This window comes from Pleuronectes platessa, chromosome 15 (genome assembly GCF_947347685.1).
Source record: "Pleuronectes platessa chromosome 15, fPlePla1.1, whole genome shotgun sequence".
In the NCBI taxonomy this organism is placed as follows: Eukaryota; Metazoa; Chordata; class Actinopteri; order Pleuronectiformes; family Pleuronectidae; genus Pleuronectes; species Pleuronectes platessa.
The window spans coordinates 21,217,654-21,237,487 of record NC_070640.1 but is presented as its reverse complement, the minus strand read 5'-3'; the positions used below and the strand labels follow the sequence as shown (position 1 = coordinate 21,237,487).

General features: G+C 44.1%; 1 protein-coding gene across 3 annotated transcripts in view; it reads right to left on the bottom strand.

Moving 5' to 3' along the window:
- nrip1b (nuclear receptor interacting protein 1b) overlaps positions 1–18,811 on the bottom strand; it is a 34,064-nt gene extending 15,253 nt beyond the window's left edge. The window contains exons 1-2 of one of the 3 annotated variants that reach the window (XM_053440968.1): positions 18,488–18,811; positions 13,523–13,604 (exon numbers count right to left, since the gene is read on the bottom strand). The gene's annotated coding sequence lies outside the window, so the exon portion shown is untranslated. Of the gene's footprint in view, positions 1–4,489; positions 4,535–13,522; positions 13,605–18,487 lie in introns of those variants that run through there. The other 2 variants (XM_053440967.1, XM_053440969.1) reach the window with 2 other exon arrangements.
- Positions 18,812–19,834: the final 1,023 nt, after the last annotated feature.

The following is a 19,834-nucleotide window of genomic DNA, read 5'->3' as shown; positions in this document are numbered from 1 at the left end:
CTCGCCTGTCCACCCGCCTGTCTGCCCAACCACCTGGCAAATCCCCCCACCCCTCCTGTTGCAATATCTCGCCCACCTTCACGTGACCTCATCCTCCGCTGACCTGACCCTCCCCATCTCCTTCCCCGTCCACCTATGCCCACCGCCACCTGCACCCCCCCCCCGCACACCCATCCCGCCCCGCCCCTTCTGCAGTCCTAGCCCCCTGTCCGCCCCACCCCTAGCACTCTGTCTCCCTCACTCCCCTCTTCCTCCCCCGCGGCTGTGCAGCAAGGTCAGGCGGGTCACCGTGTCCTCATCTGTAATCCGCTGCCATTCGTCAGCAGCCCCGGCCCAGGCTGGAGGAGAGAGAGGAGAGGCAGGCGCTTCGACGAGGGGAGAATGCCCAATTAGGCAGCTGTCACACACACACACACACACACACACACACACACACACACACACACACACACACACACACACACACACACACACACACACACACACACACACACACACACACACACACACACACACACACACACACACACACACACACACACACACACACACACACACACACACACACACCACAGAGAGCACAGCAGAGCAGGAGAGAGCAAAAGGGGAAGGGAGGGAGGCTGCAGAATCAGTCTACTGTCCACAGACGAGGGTGGGGGATTGGGGGTGTACATGAATCCTTTCAGCTGTGAGTGTCTGTGTATTGTTTTGGTTTATGAGTGTGTGTGTGTGTGCACGGAGCAGTTTGGGGTCAACTACAGTTTAGACACATATGACTACTAGCTGAGGCATGTCAGCGGGAGGGGCATCAGGGTGTATGGACTTTTGAGGATACACTAGTTAAATTAAATTTTATGACAGGGCAACTATTCTTATCTCACAATGAAAGGAGTGCTGAGTATTCTGTCGAGTGCCTCTCTCTTATCTGCAACCACAAGATTGATGAAATGATCAGAGTGAAACGACTGTGTGCTACTGGGGACAGAAAAACTCAACAGGGTAAGCACCGTGTAATGGCTAGCTGGGTATTCAAACAAATCCAAAGTCCAGGTCACAACGTACCCAGCCAGAGCGGACTGTGGACTGGAGGGGTAGCACCAAGTTGAAACTCCTTGCTGTCCCCAACTAGCGGCAGATATCAAATGGGTGACAAATATCCCATAATTGGATCATTCATCACCAGCGAACACATCTGTTTTGAGTAATGGGGAAAGTAATCAGCAAAAATGATACAGGGACGACTTTAGCCGAGGCACCCGAAAGATTTATGCTACAGCGATCCACGACTCAAGCCTGTACCTATTGATTGTTAAGTCTAAATGCTTTTTCGTTTAATCAAAAGCAAGAGTCAAAATGGTACTATGCCGGCAGGGTGATGGAACAGGTGTGATGGAACATCCGGGGGAGAAGCTGAGAGGAGACTCTTTCTTACTCGGTTCTACCTTAAATGTCAAAGTTCATCAGGGTTCAGTGGAGCTTCAAATCCAGCTTTGAGTGGTTTGTGCTCAAAAGTGAGAGGAACACTTATCCGGTAAATCCTGTCTGAGTAGAAAGTACAGTTCACAGGACTTAGGCCTGGTGTCATACCGACTTTTCGCCTTTACAGGTGCCCAGAGTAAATGCCCCCTTTCTGGGTTACACAGTGAGTTAATGCACGTATACACAATGGAGCATGCAGGTAGAGGGGAGATTTCCCATTACATTCAAGGAGTAGCAGCATTCAAATGGATAAGTACTGAAATCCCCTGAGAAACACTCCAGATAGGAACTTTCCCTTTTGCAATTCAAAAGCCTGTTTTATTATTTTTTCACTTAAAGTAACTTTTAATACCAGTTTTGTGATGACATTTTCTTTTCTCCAAACGGTTTAAGGGATTATAATTATAAAAATTGTTATTACACTACAAGCCTTGTAGCACTCCTTCGCTTTGACTTTTTAGGCTACATCGACATTACCATGTTTTCATTTGAATCTGCTACGGATATACCTGGGGTCCACACTACCCTAGAGTTTTTAAGCTGCTAAAACAGAGAAATGCGACTTCAGTTATATCTGAAGTTGTCCCTCTGACATGTTGTCTCCTCTAAGCTATAACTGCCCCTAAAAAAAGAATTATCTGAGATCAATGTAATGAGATGTACTCTTATGCAATCAATTCCTGCTACTAAACCTCCGAACAAAGGAACAAGAAAAAGAGATAAAAAAAGTTCATTAAGGTCACTGAAAAATCCCTATCAAGTACCATAGGCACACTACAAGTCCCAATGGGAATACTCCTGAAATATCTGTCGGGCTGTATCACTGCGCGGCTCCACCCGTCTCTGAGATTGTTATTATAATGACTCAGTATTTTGTCAGCCAGGTCTTGCTCCATTCTTCCAGCACTGAAAGTACCTAAAGTGCTCCCAAAGTCTCAAGATTGTAATCTGTGATGTCATATTGATGCATCGCCTGAAGCAGCTCTATTAGCAGCCGGGAAGATGGACTTAGTGGACTACAATTTCTGCCTGTACTTTTACATCTACAAGAAATTCCGACGATAGTTGCGCTCTTAGTTTTGTTCCACAAAATGTTGCCTTGTCTCTTCCCAAAAATCCTCCTGCTTTACAATCAACTTGCACTGCGTTTTTTCTCATTTCTGGTTTTGACTGAGAAAAAACACACCACAGTATTTCAGACAAATTAATTTGTATAAAATAATAATTGGATGCTGTGAATAATTGAATACTCTAATGTAAGGAATATTATTCACTTTCCCCGTCACAGGGAGGTCAGAAGTCAGGGGCAGCTACAGCTCAGTGCAAAGCCCCAGCATTGGAGCTGGTAATGATCCAGTTCAATGTAGCATACGGTATGCTGCGAAAAAACGTGACTTCAGCTCCACCCTCCCTCCACCACCCTGCTCCCATAAGTGCAACCCTGATATGTACAGCTGTGTGCTGTTGTACAACAAGACTCGTGTAATGCGCACTGAAAGCCGATAGCTGATTGAACACTGAACACACGACGCAATGTAAACAAAAGGTGGATGAGCAAGTATACTACACACTATCACCCTTACTCTTAGTATGGCTGGATGATATTCATTGTTCAGGTTTTCTATCGTGATATAAAAACAAAACCTATTGCAAAATAAACAAACATAGCTGCTGTTTCATAACTGTATTCCAGTTGACTTTATACATCTGTCCAGGGACTGCGGATGACTGCATTAATAGCAATTGTTCTTGCTTTTCCAGATAAATAAACAAATAATACAGACAGTAACATAACTAATTCACCTGTTGGCAAATGTAAGAAAGCAAAAAAATGCTTTCAGCTAATAACACACACATACTACATATATTGATAATTAGGCTCTTATCTCTCACAATAAAGGCTAATCATTCCCACAAAATGACACCATTATGGTGTGAAAATAAACAAATATTCATACAAAATTGTGAGAAGCAGCAGAGATGGTGCTGTCGTCATTAATAATGGCTCTGTTCTATTTGTTCTGTTCTGTTCAGATAAGCCCTGACAGAGTGACCCTGAGCCAGCACCACACTGGACCCTCAACAAATGCGCACTGTGGCTTCATCCACACATACCTTTTAATTTTGAAAATAAACAAAAACAATGTCTGTCCATAAGAGCTAATTGAAAACGCATATCACATGACCCTTGTAACTAACTGGTTGTGCTCGGTGTAAACAAGTAAAAGATTCTATATTCTGTACTTAGTTGAGTATTTGCAGAAAATACAATGAATGAGGAAAAGCGATGACAAGAGGTAAGAGCATATAAAAACATATTAGTGTAGACATAACCGATATTTCGGTGTTTATATTTGCAATGCAGCCATTTAGCTGCCGTTAGTGGTCAGTGCTGCTTACAACAACAACAACAACAACAAACAGAAAATCCCTGTGACCACAAGCACCACCCGCAGATACATTACACCTACACAGCATAGTGCGCTCTTTGAAGTGACTGATTGGTCAAAAAACTGGAATTGTATGCTTAAACTCATGTTGGCCCAAACGCATAAAAATACATTTTTCCATTGGTTCGCTGTCCCTTTAAATAACTTTAAGAGCTTTTTTCTCTTCCGGACCTCCCTCCCCTGAGGTTTATCACTGTGACTCCTCTCTCTTTCTCTCTCTCTCTCTCTCTCACACACAGACACACACACACTCTCTGTATGTGTGGCTGGCAACTACAAAGCAGTTAGCCAAGCATCTCTTGGCTCTGTGCAGACAGAATAAGACACTCTCATTACTGCCGTTAAAAAGCTCTTGCCCTCAAAAAATCCACCGTAGACCCAGAAACCGGTGCAGATAGTCGCAGCATGATTTGGGTAGTTGAAGGCTATCTTTTTCCTGACAACTCAATTCTGTTTGTGTGCATGTCTGTGGTTGATGAATCCCCCCCCCCCCCCCCCCCCCTCCCCCGCAGTTCCCCTTTCCTGTTCCTCTTTAATGTCACAGGACTGGCTCATATGACCTTGAGCAGCAGCGTTGGCACGGCAAGAGCGAGAGCTCCCTCGCCTGCATGCGCCCTTGAACTGGATCTGCAAGACAAAAAAAAAAAACCTTCATGCGGCCTGATAGACATCTCAGCTCCACCCACCCCCTCAACTATCTGCCCTGTTTCTCCTCAGCTCTTTTATTCAATCTACGGTACTCCTTATCTGTTCCCCCTGGTGGGAAGAGAATTATCAGAATGCTGTATCTTTAACCCCTCTATCAGACTGAGATAGAAACTGAATTTCAAAATGTCTGACCAGCCTGTGTGGATTTATTTTTACATTACCACCACCACCACCTCCTCCTTCAAGCACAGGCCTCTTGCCATTTGAGGAGGGGGGAGTTGGTATATAGAATACACCTGTGCGATGAGACGCCATTCACCTCAGAGGTGTTGTTAATATACAAGGGAATTCCAGACGTTTTTTCCCTCCATGCTCTGCTCTGAGCCATTGGCACAGCATGACCTGTAGCTTCAAAACAAATATGCCTGCCTCTGTCCGAAGGATAAGCGTCATCTTACTGTCCAATCACGCTTCTCTGACTTAAAGAGGGGGTGGGGCCTCAGAGCCTGTGTTTTGACAGGTTGAGGGTGACCTACTGGGTCCCAATGAAGACCTCTTGATTTTCCAAAGTAAACAAAAATGGTCCATAGTCCAAAGTCTGACTCTGCACTGTCAAACTGCTCTTGTATGGGTGCTGAGCATAGTCCACTGTAAAGCACAAATAATTAAACTGTAAATACTGCGGCATCCTCCCTTCAAGTGCAACTCAGGCCACGAAGGTTCAAGTACTACAGTAAGTGTCAATATTGCAAAGTGTTCAAAACTTGCCGTTTGAAAATTCTAAAAAGGCCCTTTTTTTTAACATAACATACAGGAGACTGCACAACAGGGTCTCTCTGTGTGTGTGTGTGTGTGTGTGTGTGTGTGTGTGTGTGTGTGTGTGTGTGTGTGTGTGTGTGTGTGTGTGTGTGTGTGTGTGTGTGTGTGTGTGTGTGTGTGTGTGTGTGTGTGTGTGTGTGTGTGTGTGTGTGTGTGTGTGTGTGTGTGTGTGTGTGTGTGTGTGTGTGGCTGCATTGGAGGTTTGGACACTCAGAGACTGGCCTAGCCCTCATACTGGTTCTCTTCATGCCTGACCTTTCAAAACTGTAATGTTATCACATGTCATACGCAGGCCTGCTGGAAACCATCTGCTGAAGGCGCTGTGGTGGCTCCCTGTCCCCGAAAAAAAAAAAAACAGGCTGGTATGGCCGACTACTGGTTCTGACTGGTTTACCGCTCAGCGTGCTTCACCTTCACACACACAAACACACAGACGGTGACACGTATATGCCCCCTCAGAGGTTGTTGGTGAGCGACATGAGCTATGAGCAGTCTCCTCAATTAGCGTTAAGGGGCTTTTGCAGAGAGACATGAAGTTCTGGGGCTAAGAATAACATTAGTCAGGTCTGCTGCCTGGCAGTGGCAGGACTTGGGAGCTGTGGCAATAAGGAGAGCTGGGTGTGTGTACTAACCAGAGTCTTGCTGTTAATCCGATCCCCCGCCATGTTTAGCTCCACCTCAGGATATTATGTTATATTTGTTAGTGTGACACCTTGGCTAATAAGGCTGTTTTTACACAGAGCGAAACCAATATGATTAACATTAGCCCGGACTTATATAGGAAAAGAAAAAAAGACTGGAACTCTAATGAACCTTGTGTTTATATGATGAGAAATCCCTCCCATGTCAAATTAAAAAATCTAGTTTTTGGCGGTGTTAAAATATTAAAAGACCCACTATAGATCGCCCCACAGAAGAGCCAAAAAGCAGACTCGGTTGTAGAGGCACCACAGTGTCCTGGGAGATTCATTACAGGCAGATTTGTTCCACATAGTGAAATATGAGTGAGCTCCACTGCCTGAAAATTGCATCGCTCCATAAGCAGACCCCAATGCAAGAATAAGCTGTGATATTCAGTTCTTAAAGGTCCTAGCTCAGTACAACAGCCGCAGCAATTATTTGTGAAGAGGAGATCAGGCCCTGTGTTCATCCCGTTTTGTCTGAGACAAAGGATGTGAAACAACGAGCGACAGCACAGGCCCATATGAAATCAATATCAAAAATATATGGTGACAGTGGATTAAATCTTCCCTTAGGCTTTATGGAAATTGGCCACAAATCAACTCGAGCAAAATTTGACACAAATACTTCTTAAAAAACAACATCAATCATTGGCCTGGTTTAGGCAACAATGCCTTAATAGTGGGCATCCTTTGACAAGTTTACCAGAATGGGTTAAATCAAAAAGGTTTTTGTTTTTCCAGAAATAATAATATCATATGAAGACTCATGGCAAATGATCTATTCACATCTCTGGCTTTGGCACAGATGAGATGCAGAGGTCATTGCATCTGAATGAGCATCTGTATTGCTCATTTCTAAACCACTATTGAACTTAGTACAGTAAATAACCTGACCTGAATAAAGTCAAGTAAATCTGGCAGAAGGCAGGCTATGTTTAGAAAACAGCACCCAGAGTCAGAGAAAGAGAAATGATTCTTTATTTAATAGCATGTGTGGCGCGGGCTTTGAGCTTGTCAGGTCTGACTGCAGTAATCAAACGGTATTACCAGAGACTGAGAGGGGGAGAGAGGAACTTATAGAAGGTGGCAGTGCATCAGAGGCTCTTGCACTACTGTAAGGCTTATATGTACGTGTGCTTTTTGAAGTGCGGGGCTGGGGAGTGAGGAGAGACCTCAGTGCTCAGCTTGGGGCGTATAATCTATGGTTCATTTGCAGCTTTTCTCCCCAGTATGACAAGCCGTTTACAAGACGTAGCCTCTGCTGCTGACCCAGTTCTGAGTGGCTGCGTCTCGCGACAAGGCCCTGCCTCCCCATCAGGCCCTGCTCCTCGTCTAACTGACGATAACACCGCCACCCTCTGCCTCCATGAACTGTGGGGAAAAAAATAGGTCGCCCTGACCCACTTTTCTTCTTTTTTTTCCCTCCCCTTCCTAAGATCGTGCAAGGAGTTCTGCAGAGCATGATCAAGGGAGACAGTAAAATGGAGAGAGAGAAAGGGAAACAAAGGAAGTTAAAAAAGACAGACCTAGAGACTTCTCTGTGATGAGTCCCTGCATTCTGGCAACACGTTCCTGTGGCCTTTGGAATACAGGCAACCCTTATCAGCTGACCTGCTGTATGTTTGGCAAAAAACCCTTCCACGCCTTGATACAACAACTGCTCCTGTGATTAAACACCATCTACAGGCCTAACCAGTCCACCCAACCTTCTGATTTGTACATCTCCTCTTCTAGGCAGCCATTATCTGATGTCTTACTCAGAATGCTAAATGGGTTCCTCTGCCTTATTTAAACACAGACATACACACTCCTTTTTGCAGTCCTTCAACACCCATGAAGGTATCACATGTCATCCAGACTGAAAAATGATGAGCCTTTCTTGGCAAGGGGAGATATTACGGGGCTAGCTGAGCCGGGAGCTGCTCTAATGCCTGGTAGCATGACACCGGTCCCTTTGAGTTCCTCTGTGTGGGTTAGGACAACTCATGATATATCTCAGATCATGCACGGTGCTCTCATGCAAACCGTTCCCTCATTAAGCTGCGCTCACTCATGCATTGCTTTTGTAATCCCTCCGCACATTAACCGTGGCTCTCCTCAATGGGCTCGTTTCCTCTGACAGCAGCTGAGAGTTTCATTCATTTACAAAACTGATAGTTTATTCTGTGACACCCTTTGTATCAGTGGTGGATTCCTGTTTGAACCTGTTGTGTGAGGCCTAATCAAAGCATACCTTTGACTGCTCATTTAAATATGAATGTGCCAGCTAAAAATCATCACTTGTCAATTATGGTGCCTTTGTGTCGCTTAGCAACCTTTGTATAGCCTCTATTCAAGAGCTATATCTGTGTGTGACATTTAATTATTACCTGTTAAAAACTATTTAGCTTTATAGGGACTTACTAAACAATTTTACTTCAGCTATACTGTGCTTTTATAGCAGTATTAATCCACTCAGTGTGCATACAAATTATTTTAGACATTCTATAACCTTTCTAATACCACAGAATGACTTGTGTAAGTTAACTTTAAAATGATGGTTATACAAACTTCTTACAATACGTGGCTTTCAGATAGCTAGCATGACTTATGTTAGCCCCCCTGTGTCACACAGTTTGCCCGTACAAGAACATTAGTCCAGCCAGATGCTAGCAACTGCATGTGCTTGTGTGTCTGCTCATTTGCATCAGCCAGCTTGACACTCCTCTTTAAAAAACAGAGTAGGGTTTACCTGGCTCTAAACTGTAACCAGCATGGTGCTAACTAAGCCTGTGTGTGCTAATGGTGACCCAGTGCACATTCAGACCTGGTGGTCCATTAGAGACAAGTCATGAAGCCCGCTCTCCACTTTCCTCTTCTGCGAGACAATCTGCAAAAACAGTGGAGCTATAGTGTATCTCACTTTTAAGAGTAAAGTCCAGCAAATACAAGCAGAGAGAACATGGCCATTAAGAAAAAGTAGAAGGGAGTAAACATCTTTATTCGGAATGGGCGGTGGAGGTTCTAGTTCCAGTTAAGGGGTGAATGTAGGTCAAGCCCTGCCTCTTCATAAGCACCAAGGTAATGCTGAATAGAGGGGAAGGTGGCTTAGAGAGAACGTCGCCCCGGATAAACCACATTCGTCTGGCACTTGTGCCAGGACCGGCCCCAGACACGTAAACACACTAACACAGGTACACAGCTCCTCTGTGCTCCACAAAATATCATACATGTTATACATGCTTTACTATAGCTCTCATTACCTTTTACAAACCAACAACGCTTAACCTGCATATGAGTTAGCAGCACTTCTGTCGTGCTGCGCTCTTTGAAATATCTACAGTTGAACCTATATGACATAGAAGTGCTGGTCTGCTGACTGTGGCCTGAAAATCTCATATTTTCAATCCACATCCAAATTACAAATTACAGGTTTGTCTTATGCACGTTCTCTTATCCCTGTATATGAGCTACAGATGTATCCAGGCTACATGCCTGTGAATGTGGAGTCCTAGCAACTTAATTTAGGTTCTGTCTGAAACATAATCACATAAGCGTTTGATGTGTTACTGGGTTTGATATCCATTGTGGCATCATACAAACTACCACACTAAAATGTAAGTATTTAACAAATACAACCAGTTTGTACAAAAGTAAAATAAAAAAAAAACAGTGTAAAAATTAGAGCTCAGCTTACTTTTTGTGTAAATAGACACAAGGAAACATATGCACATCTGGATCATTCTTCTCGCTTTCTAAAGCAGTCAGTTACCCATCCAGAGAAATTATGGCCTGTAGCAACTTAAGCAACAGTCTGGTATAATGTCCTTTTCCCTACAGCACATGTTGGGTTGATATTATTAAAGCTGAGGAATATAATATGTCTTGGCCTGTGTTCTAATAACTACTTATTGAGATGAAAAGCTCTACACAGAGAAGAGAGAGAACATATGTGAAAAAAAGAGTGGAAATTAGTTTTTGCTTGTTCATATAGTCGCATGATATTCTGTGTGCCGTCTGGAAGTATATTATAATAAAACAGAAAATAGAGGAACTTTCATTTGTTTTCATCAGATTAAGTTTCTCAAACTTAAGCCATTTTCAGATATGACCTCCGGGTAAAACCCGGAAAATTGGTTAAGGAGTTTACCCAGAGTCTGCCTTTCTCACATGCACATCGTAGGCTTTCTGCACATATGCGTTGAAAACATGAACAAATCCATCGCATTATTCAGGCGTGGGGTGGAACAGCCGGGTGCAACAGGCAGAGGCAGGAAGTGACGTATTAACCCTGCTGCGGAGATCAAGTAATTTCTGGGGGATCCCCAGCTTTGTTCTCAGAGAGACTATTTCTACAGACTTTATGCATCTGACCTCCTAGTATAAAGAGTAGAAAGAAACTTTAGAAATTACAGTAAATTATATTGCATATAGCATTTTGCTATCATATATCATATTTAAGATGTACAAGCTTGTACCAATTATATATCATCGTATATCTGTTCGAAACAGGAGCGAGGTTTACTGAAAAAAAAACTATACTAAATAATACTTGGTCATCCTCTCAGATATGAAGGTAACATTAAAAAACGAAGTTGCTACCACAAGCACAACCTGGAATTTGAGATATAGATAAAAGCACCCTGATTTAAAGACGTCACTTTGTTTCACAACTCAGCTGGAAACATTTTCTATCATAAAAACTATAAATAGCCGGGAAGAACCTGATGGAAGAAGGGCATTCCTCTGACTTGAGTAGTTCTCCAAATATACTAAGAGCAAAACTAGTGTCTCGCATGTACTATGACTGGTGTGGCTAGCATTTCCCGATGCAGTTTTACCAAAGTAGGCCGGGTTCCTGATTTACCCAGCCATAATGTAAACATATCCAGGGGGCAAAAATGTTAGCGTTATAGCATTAAAATACTCTGAAGCAGGAGACAGGAGCTTGCTCTTAAGAGAGACAGTGAGCCAGTGTGGTTTTACACAGCGGGGCAGCGGTAGGGATTGAGTGAAGGCAACTGCAATAGCACAAATCCTAGCAGCCAGCTCACTCTGGACATGAATCACTCTGGACATGAAACGACCTTTCCCTGACATATGCTGGTATCAGTGATTGAGAATTGAGGAGATGACTAAACCTGCTCAGTTCGTCACCACAGTCAAGCAGGGTGGAATCTTGTGGCCAGCGATTCCCAGACTCAGATAAGAGCAGGGATCACTGGGGCTGCACTGTTCGCTCTTACATGACCTCAACCCTTTTTGACCTTGGAGTGAATGCCCAATTGAGTGACGGCCCCTGCAGCTGCATGCAGGCCTGTGGTGAGCGTCTCAACCCTCTCAACCTCGTGGACATAGAAGGTCGGGGGAGAGCATAGGGGGTGAGGCTGGGTGAAGGGTGTCACATGATTGGATCTCCTTCTGGAGAGTTACTTAAAAGGCCTCCTCAGCAATCAGGTCAAGGTCGTGCTCTAGCCTTAATGCCAACGGAAAAGAGAGATGTCTCTGAATGTGTGTGTGTGTGTGTGTTTAGAAGAGTGCACAAAGACAGACGAGAGGGAGGAGGAGTGACTATATGCTCCTCTACATGTTCAGCAGTCCTGGGTCCTTGACTTGAAAACACAAGCTATGATTCTATTAGCTGTATTAATCTCCCTGCTTAGTTGAAACTTTTATTAAAAGTCACTTACACAATTATCACTCTTGCACATCTCTCTTTCCATTTCCACAGCTGGATATTTACTGGAGAAATTCAGGTTAATTGCCTTTGCTCAAGGGCAGAGGGTGAGCAGAGTATGAGCCAGCAATCTTCTGGTCACCAGTCCATTTCCCCTAAGTAATAGGTCATATGGCTGCCTCAAGTCATCAGCCCAGTGCTCTCCATCTTCTCTCAAATGGCCTCTCTGCTACTGGGAGCCTTCTAACACAGTTATGAGAAAGCTGCACTTCTGAACCACAGTCTTTCGGTCTGTTTAGTCTGCTCTAGTGAGGATGTACTGAATAACGCCACCTCACTAATGGATTTACAAGTGGGCTGGAGGTTCACAAAAGGACGGCATGTTTCAGAAATTCAAGAGACTACTTTCAGACAAAGAGGGGGAGTGGGATTTCGCCAAATGTCCTCAGTCCTTCCCTTGCTGTGTGGGAGTGCATTCATTTTTATTTATTTTTTTAGCTGTGCCACTTAACCTGTTTAGCTCAAAGACATGTATTGATAATGCAATGAGACATATATACAATAATTAACAAATTAATAAAGGAGTAAAATCTGGAGTGTCAAACCATTACAAGGCTGGGTATTATGCATCTTAGAAGAAGCACTAATTAAATATTATTTTGGACGACATATAAATACTAACGTCTACCTTGGAATTACTTGCAATCAATTAGGTATTTCAGTCGGGATTCACCGACACTCTTCTAGTGGAAAACCCAGGTAATGTGCTGCAGATCTATCTGAACTCGCATAGCTCCAACTCTCCATGGCCACCCGCACAGGTCCCTTGTTGCCCAGCAACAATTCAGCTCATCACTAGAAGCCAAAAAGTTACACAATTACAGTTCAAGCCAAAAGAGGATTTGGGGTGTGCAGCACGTAACATCATTCAGCAGGTTATATCCAGTTTCTATAAGATGTGGGTCTGAATGAATGAGGAAGTGGGGAAACCCTAACTCATCCTGCGAAACCCAGGAGTGTGAAAAAATTTGAGCGTTCAACGGATTGCACAGACAATTTCCCAAATATTGACAGTGGAATGGTGTACTCTGGACTCACACGTGTTCTTGAGCTGGTGGCATACAGGAGCAGCTCATAGGTACAAAGTTTAATGATGCATGAAATTTCCCAAACTTTACCCTTTTTGCAATGGAAATAAATCTGAGGCACACAACCTCGAAGCATAGACTGCATATGCATCGCTCCTGCTGCCTCTCCTCCTCCCTTCCCTCTCCTCACTGTCGTCCAGTGCAATATATCCATCATTCATTCATAAATTCTGAAAACTCCTCTTTAGTTAATTGCCTGGGAAAATTTAATTTCAAACGAAAGCTTTTAAAAGAGAAAGATATAATTAAGTTGCAGGGATTTCTCTGCCCCCACCTTGTCCAGGGGGGCTGAGGGGACATGTGCTGTGAGCTGTGCAGCTCTGCACCGCACAGCTCCATGTCAGGGAAGTCATACACCCATGTTTAAAGCAGAATGTTACGTAAAGCCTCCCCCTCTGCACTGGCTTACTGCACCAGACACTGTGTCCTTGCCTGGGCTGCTCAAGGTTCCCAAAAGGACAGGCTGCTAAGAAGTTGGGAAGGACGGGGCCCTGTGATAGCCTGCAAAGGGAGGGAGGGAGGGAGGAAGGGAGGAGGGAGGGGGGAGAGAGCCGCTGCCTGTGACAGCCTTGGACTTTGAATTCAGCGCCAGACAGGCTCATGCATCAATCCCTCAACTTACAAAGACAAGCCACTAACCTTGACGAGGCCAGGGACTCTTCAGGAATGAGTGGCATTTTCACTTAGCCCCAGCTTCTCCCCTGCACTCCTGCCACATAACCTGGTTAAAATAAGACACAGTTGAATATCAGCTGACCTCAGTCTCTGGACTTTGTGACCCGCTGTTCTAGCCTTCAACCCGTAGGCTTCTTAGACCACGCTAGGGAGGTATGCAATAATACATTTGGAGGCAACACAAATAGCACTTAGTAGACAAGGTGTAGTAGTCTTATCTGGTGCTTGTCAGAGGCTGGTTTGTTTGAGTGCGCTGTGAAGCAAGCCCAGGTGAATCAATGTTTACTATGATCCTTAGGATCAACAACTGTATTATCACAGACTTAATTACAAGCAGCCTCTGACTGGTGCAGCTAAATTATTCCAACAGCAGCACCAAACATGCAGGTAGGTATCTGCCGTCGTTACCCTTTGTATTTCACTGTAAGAAAACAAGGCAGACGTTTTCTAACATGTGCTCACAGGCCGGGCATGCCTCCTATCCATGAGCATCTGTCCTTGTTCCCCTTGCAGCCTGCACACTCTGACACGCTTGTGACATTGACCTGCTTGTGGCAAAAAGCAGAGACCTTCCCCTTCGTCTGACTGCAGCATCCTGGCAGCACGCTCACCACAATGGAAGAGAAACGGTCCTACTGCACCTCTACAGCCCGGGGCAGCAGCTCTGCTACAGGAGCAAGAGAGTGTGGGGGGGGAAGGAAAGGAGTGAGGGAGGAGTCAGTTCCACTCCGCTCCTCTGCTGTGACCACACCAGCCTTGCCAGGAGAAGAGTCAGCTCCTCTCACATCACCCAGGAGGTCTGCTGCTCCACGCTACATCTCCTCAGTCCCTCCTTAACGAATCAGAGGAGAGGGACAGTAGAGATTCTGTGTTGTGCTGGTAGCTCCATTACCACTGCACAAAGTAGCTTGATGCTGTTACACTGCTCTGCTTCATTGATTGTCACAATTAGGCTTTCACAGCTGTTGTTTTGCAAACAGGCCGATGCTTCACGTGGGTAACATGTAATATCTTTCTCTTTCAGGCTCCTCTCCCCACTTCGCAAGCAGCATTCAGTTTAAAGTTTAAATAATTCACAGTAATTGCAATCAGCAGCGATCAATCGGTGGAGATAATTGAGGTGCCTGTCATTGCGCCAAGGCCAAGGGGAAGCGTGAAGGCAGAGGGGTGGAGAGCTGGGGGTGAGGGTGAAGGGGGTAGGAGAAGGAGGTGGGAGGAGAGTCATTCAACAGATGAGCTCAGGCTGGTATAGCTTTCTGGGTTGCAGCGGAGGCGTCCATCTTTCTTCCTCACATTTCGTCATTCCAGCCCGCATCCAGGAGCGATGGCTGTAAAAGGCGCATTTAGCAGTTCCTGCCTTGTCATCAAAATGAGTCCTATTGACTTTGGCTGCCTTCTGTTCATGACAGAGGCACCAACAGGAGCAGGAGTGATTGCCTCTGAATGAGATAGTGCTGCTATAACCGAGGCCCTCACCAAAACCCAGCACACACAGCGGGAATAATCTCAAACTGCCCACACAGGGGATCTTATTTCAAAAAGCCAAAATAAACTCCAGTGGTTTTGCGATGTTGTTTCTTTCAGTCAGGTTTCTAGCGGAAGAAAATTCTGGGAACATAAACTACCAACACTTTCTGATTTCCATGGGGCCCTTTATGTATCTGCCTGACTAAATTAGTCAGGCAGAATGAGCTCTTGTGTAAATTCTAATGTCTGTACAACAACATTGCTGAAGCCTTTACAATTTATTCATCATATCCATTTATTAAAGGCATTTCCTATTCCATTTTTACGCATCAGTCTGCATGATTCAGGTGTATGTGAAATCCATTGACTGATAAGAGGTGTGGAGGAGAAGGCAGAGAGTCAATACTAAGGGGTGCTAACAGTCTCATAATTGTCAGATGTTAAAAACTGATTATTTAATACATAAACACTTGGATCAAGTACAACATTCACCAGTCGTGCACTGGGCGTTTGTCTTGTCACAATTTCTGATAAACGTTTGACTCCCGACTATGAAAATTTACAGCACAATTGTTGCGGCGTAAATCTCCACGGCTGTAGCATCGAGTATTGTTATTAGTAGCAAGTGTCTACTGAGTAAACAAACAGTAAAGAGAACAATCAAATGATTTGGCTTAATGCTTGCTCCACACAAATATTATAGAGGCCAAACAATTAGAGAAATGAGCTAGTGGCCAATAGGTCTCTGGTTGGATTCCTCAGTGGGCCGGCAAAGTGCGGGCCTGTAAGTGGATGAGAAATGCACTTCTCTTCCTCAACATCTACTGTCAAAGTGCCCTTGAACAATGTTCAGTGGCCAACAACACAAGTGCTGGGCAGCTCCCAGGTCTATAATAAATCAAAACCTCTGCAGTAAATGCATGACACTTGTTCTGGTAGATTGCACATTAGCTTGTTGATTCGCAGAGTATCTCAGCAATCAAAAAGCAGGATGCCACCCTCAATTTGTGTCTGCCCGTGCATCTCTTGCTATTGTGACTGACAGATTTACAAACAGTGGGCTTTCAGCTGGCCCACTGGTGGTAGTTAGAGAGGCTGTTAGTGGAGGTAAGTGCCTGGGCATGTACTCCTGTATCTGTGGCATCATCCTGCATACAAATATACTATTACATCAAATTATTTAGAGGAGAAAAGAAAGTCGCAGATGAGCAACGAGCAGTTTGAGTATGAAATTACTTAAAAAACTAAATAAAACACATCTGCTAAAGAAAATACATGCAGAGCAAACGTGCATGAACACAGTCACTTACACACCAAAACATGCCACTTTCATACAGCAGCAGTGGTGTTTTGATGGCAGATAAGATTTGTGGTGATGAAAGGCAGCCAGTGGATAAGAGCGAAGAGTTCAGAGTCCAGTCTTGTGACTGTTCAGCAGCCTCAACATAATTTGCATTTGGCCATTTGAATGTCCTCTGGTTCTGTTTGAGACTACTGCAGATCACTCAACAGCAGCTCCCTGGACAATAGCAGATGGCTCAGTCAAATCAAGCAACATCCACTACGGAGAACTCTTTGAGTTACTGCACAGTTGGCCACACGTCTCAAACAAAAGTACTTTTGAGGTGCAACTTTAAAGTTGGGCTATAAATGTAGAGGTTTTAGTTATCTATGGCAACAGAGGACAAGCTGAACTACCTTGAACATCTTGTGTAAGTTCAGGTCAAATAATTAAGCAGCTTAAATGTTCAACAAAGGAGAGGCTAAAAGGCAGACCCCCAGACACAGACAGTATTTAGAGGGCTTTAACCAAGTTTAACTTTTCTGCACATTGCCTTTCATGTTCCTCTGAGTTACAGCAGTTCCCTTTGTAAACTGCCCTTTTGGAACATGAACTGAAGATGCACTCTGCCCTCCTTCCTGTAACTTGCAGCAAACTTCAGCCCCTGACCTTTTGCCTCCGCACTCATCCAAAGACCAATGAAGCAATGGGCCATTTACGGAAATGGAACACCAACACAAGTGTCGTTCGAAATCCTCTCTCGCAGTTACTGAAAAACAAGTCTCTCGAAACACATCCGACGTGTCACACGGTGACTTGACAGGCTGCTACTCACCAACTCTAACCAGCTTTAATTTGGTCAACAGACTGAAACAGGGTCCTTCCAAAAGATTGAAGGGACCAGCCGGTTTTTACACGCAGTTGTTTTTTTAGGAGTTTGTGGTTTTAAGTAACGAGGGAAAACAGAATGACCATTAATGGGGTTCATTAGCCACGGATCCATACCATGGCTGTTTGGAGTGCATTCAAAGGCCAAATGTTACCTTGATACCGAGAATGTTATAGACCTGTTATAGCAGTGTTCCTCTGTAACCATTTAACCGTCTTCCACTATGCTGTATTTACTCTACATGCACGGGGCTTAGTGATACTGTCCCCTACTGATTGGTTATGCAATGTAAAACTGAGACAATGACACTACAGGGAATATACAAATATATGCCAGGCAAGTCTTAGACTCTTTCAGAAATTAATCCCATTTAGTATCAACTCCAACCCAAAAAAGAAAAAATTAAGAATGAAATGCTCACAGTGAAGTATGTTTCTTGGCAGCTGGCGAGATTTCTCATTAAACAGCCCTAATGCATCCAGGACAAAGCTATATATTTTAACACCCCTGCAACCATAATCATGACTCCAGCTCAACATATAGCCGCACTGAGGTCCATTCAAAGGCCATGAGGTTTTCCTAAAACCCGTCCACGCTCTTTTTTGAAAGGGAGGCAGGAATCATCAGTAGTAATTTACAGAATAGTGCAACTGAGAGGTGTCTCCTATTGGCGGGGCTAACCCTACTTCAAAATAGGATGAACTACATTTACTGTACTAACGTGAGACGGCGACTCATATGACTTGGACAGCCCTATGGTGTGTGTTGTTATTAAATGAGCCTGCGGGGTGACACTTTCCATCCAGTGTTCATATGTTCAGTAGCAGGCTGTGACAATGGCGCTGTAAGAGATGAGCAGGAGGCTTTCATTGGACTCAATCATGAACACTGACATATTAGAAGAATATATACACCATCTATTCCGGGCCTGATCCACTGGTCATGGTGTAGCCAGGGGACAGACAGTGCCTGTTCTGGCTGAACGAAACCAGGTTGCCTGTAACAGACACACACACACGAACACACACACACACAGATAGGTTTTATCCGCCAGTTCTTCTTTACGCAGCGTTTTCAGCGCTGAATCCATTTGCATCTCTGCTCGCGACACAAACACACACACACACACACACACACACGACAAAAAGCTTTTATCTGGTACAGTCCTCAACACCGCGCCCCGTGTATAACACACACCGCACCGTGTCCCTTTCTCACAGCAGCCTTTAGGGTGTGTAATAATTGTGTTGAATAATGACAGTGTGTGTTTATGTGTGAGTGTGTCTCGTACCTGTGTCTGTCCACCCCTCAGTCAGCCGGAGAGGCGCATCGTTGTTATTCGACAGGAGGCGGCAAATCCAATGAAAGCGGTGGCATCTCGTCTTGACACTTTGGGCAGGAAGCGGAGACGCGGAGGCAGGCGGGGGCTTAGGCAAAAAAAATGAAAACAAACCGATGAAGATTTTAGTCCGATTAAAAAAGAAGCCGCCTCGTGTGTTGTGTGCTCCGGCAGGGAGCGGAGGAGCGTGTGGTCTGTGTGAATTGTTTATTCTCGGAGTCTCCTCGCTGTGGAGCAGCGAGCGAACACAGCCTCACTCCTCCTCCCCCTCCACCTCCTCCCGCTGCTGCTGCCGCTGACACCACCCTTAAAGGAACAAGCCCTCCCTGTGCTAATGCTAATGCTAACGCTGCCAACTCACTCACACTCCATGTTCCAGGAAACAGTGCATATGACAAAAGATACTCAATTAGTTTGATGTACTTTAGTACCTTTTTCATGTATTTGTATTTTTCTTCTATAGGTTTAGTTGCAGACCACACCATACGTTTAAACAAATATATATGTACTCTCTACTGAACCACAGCTAATGCTGCTAATGCTAATGCAGTTGCCCATTCACTCCCACCACAGCACCTTCAGTGAAACAGTGGTAAAATGTAACAAAGTATATTTATTTCGGTATACTACTTAAGTACATTTTTCATGTATCTGCACTTTACTTAAAGGGATAGTTCACCAAAAACATTTGTAGAGTCCTAGGTAGGGTTACCAACTTCCTGAAAAGGAAATAAGTAACACGGAAATAAGTAACACTGACATAATAAAAGAACAGAAAAATTAAATAAAATGCCCCCATGCTGTTACTTTGGTGTCCTCCAAGTGTCAGTAAGCCCAGACATTTATGCTCACATTGTTTTCTATTTTTCAAAAGTAATCAATAATAAAGCTTAAGAAAAATCTAATTTATTTTCTGCATAGAGATTTTGATTATCAGCCATAATATTTTAACCATCCAATACTGACTCACCTCCACCACGTCAAGTTTCTATGATAACTACTCGTACGTTATATTAACTTCAACATGTTTTATTTGTGATATCAAGCTAAAAGCACTACACTACTCACAATCCTGAAACACAAGTACATACTTACTTTTACTCAAATATAAAAGTGAATGTGGTACTTTTACTTTTACGTGAGTTGTGTTATGGAAAGTACCTTTTCAGTTTGTGAAAACAAGTTGTATATTGTCAGGTGTGTCGCTGGGAGAGTTGTCTTGAGTCTTAAGCTGTTTTCAGACATGTATCGAACTCAGTAGTTCCTCCATATTTTCTGCGGAGGAGGTGCATTTGTTAA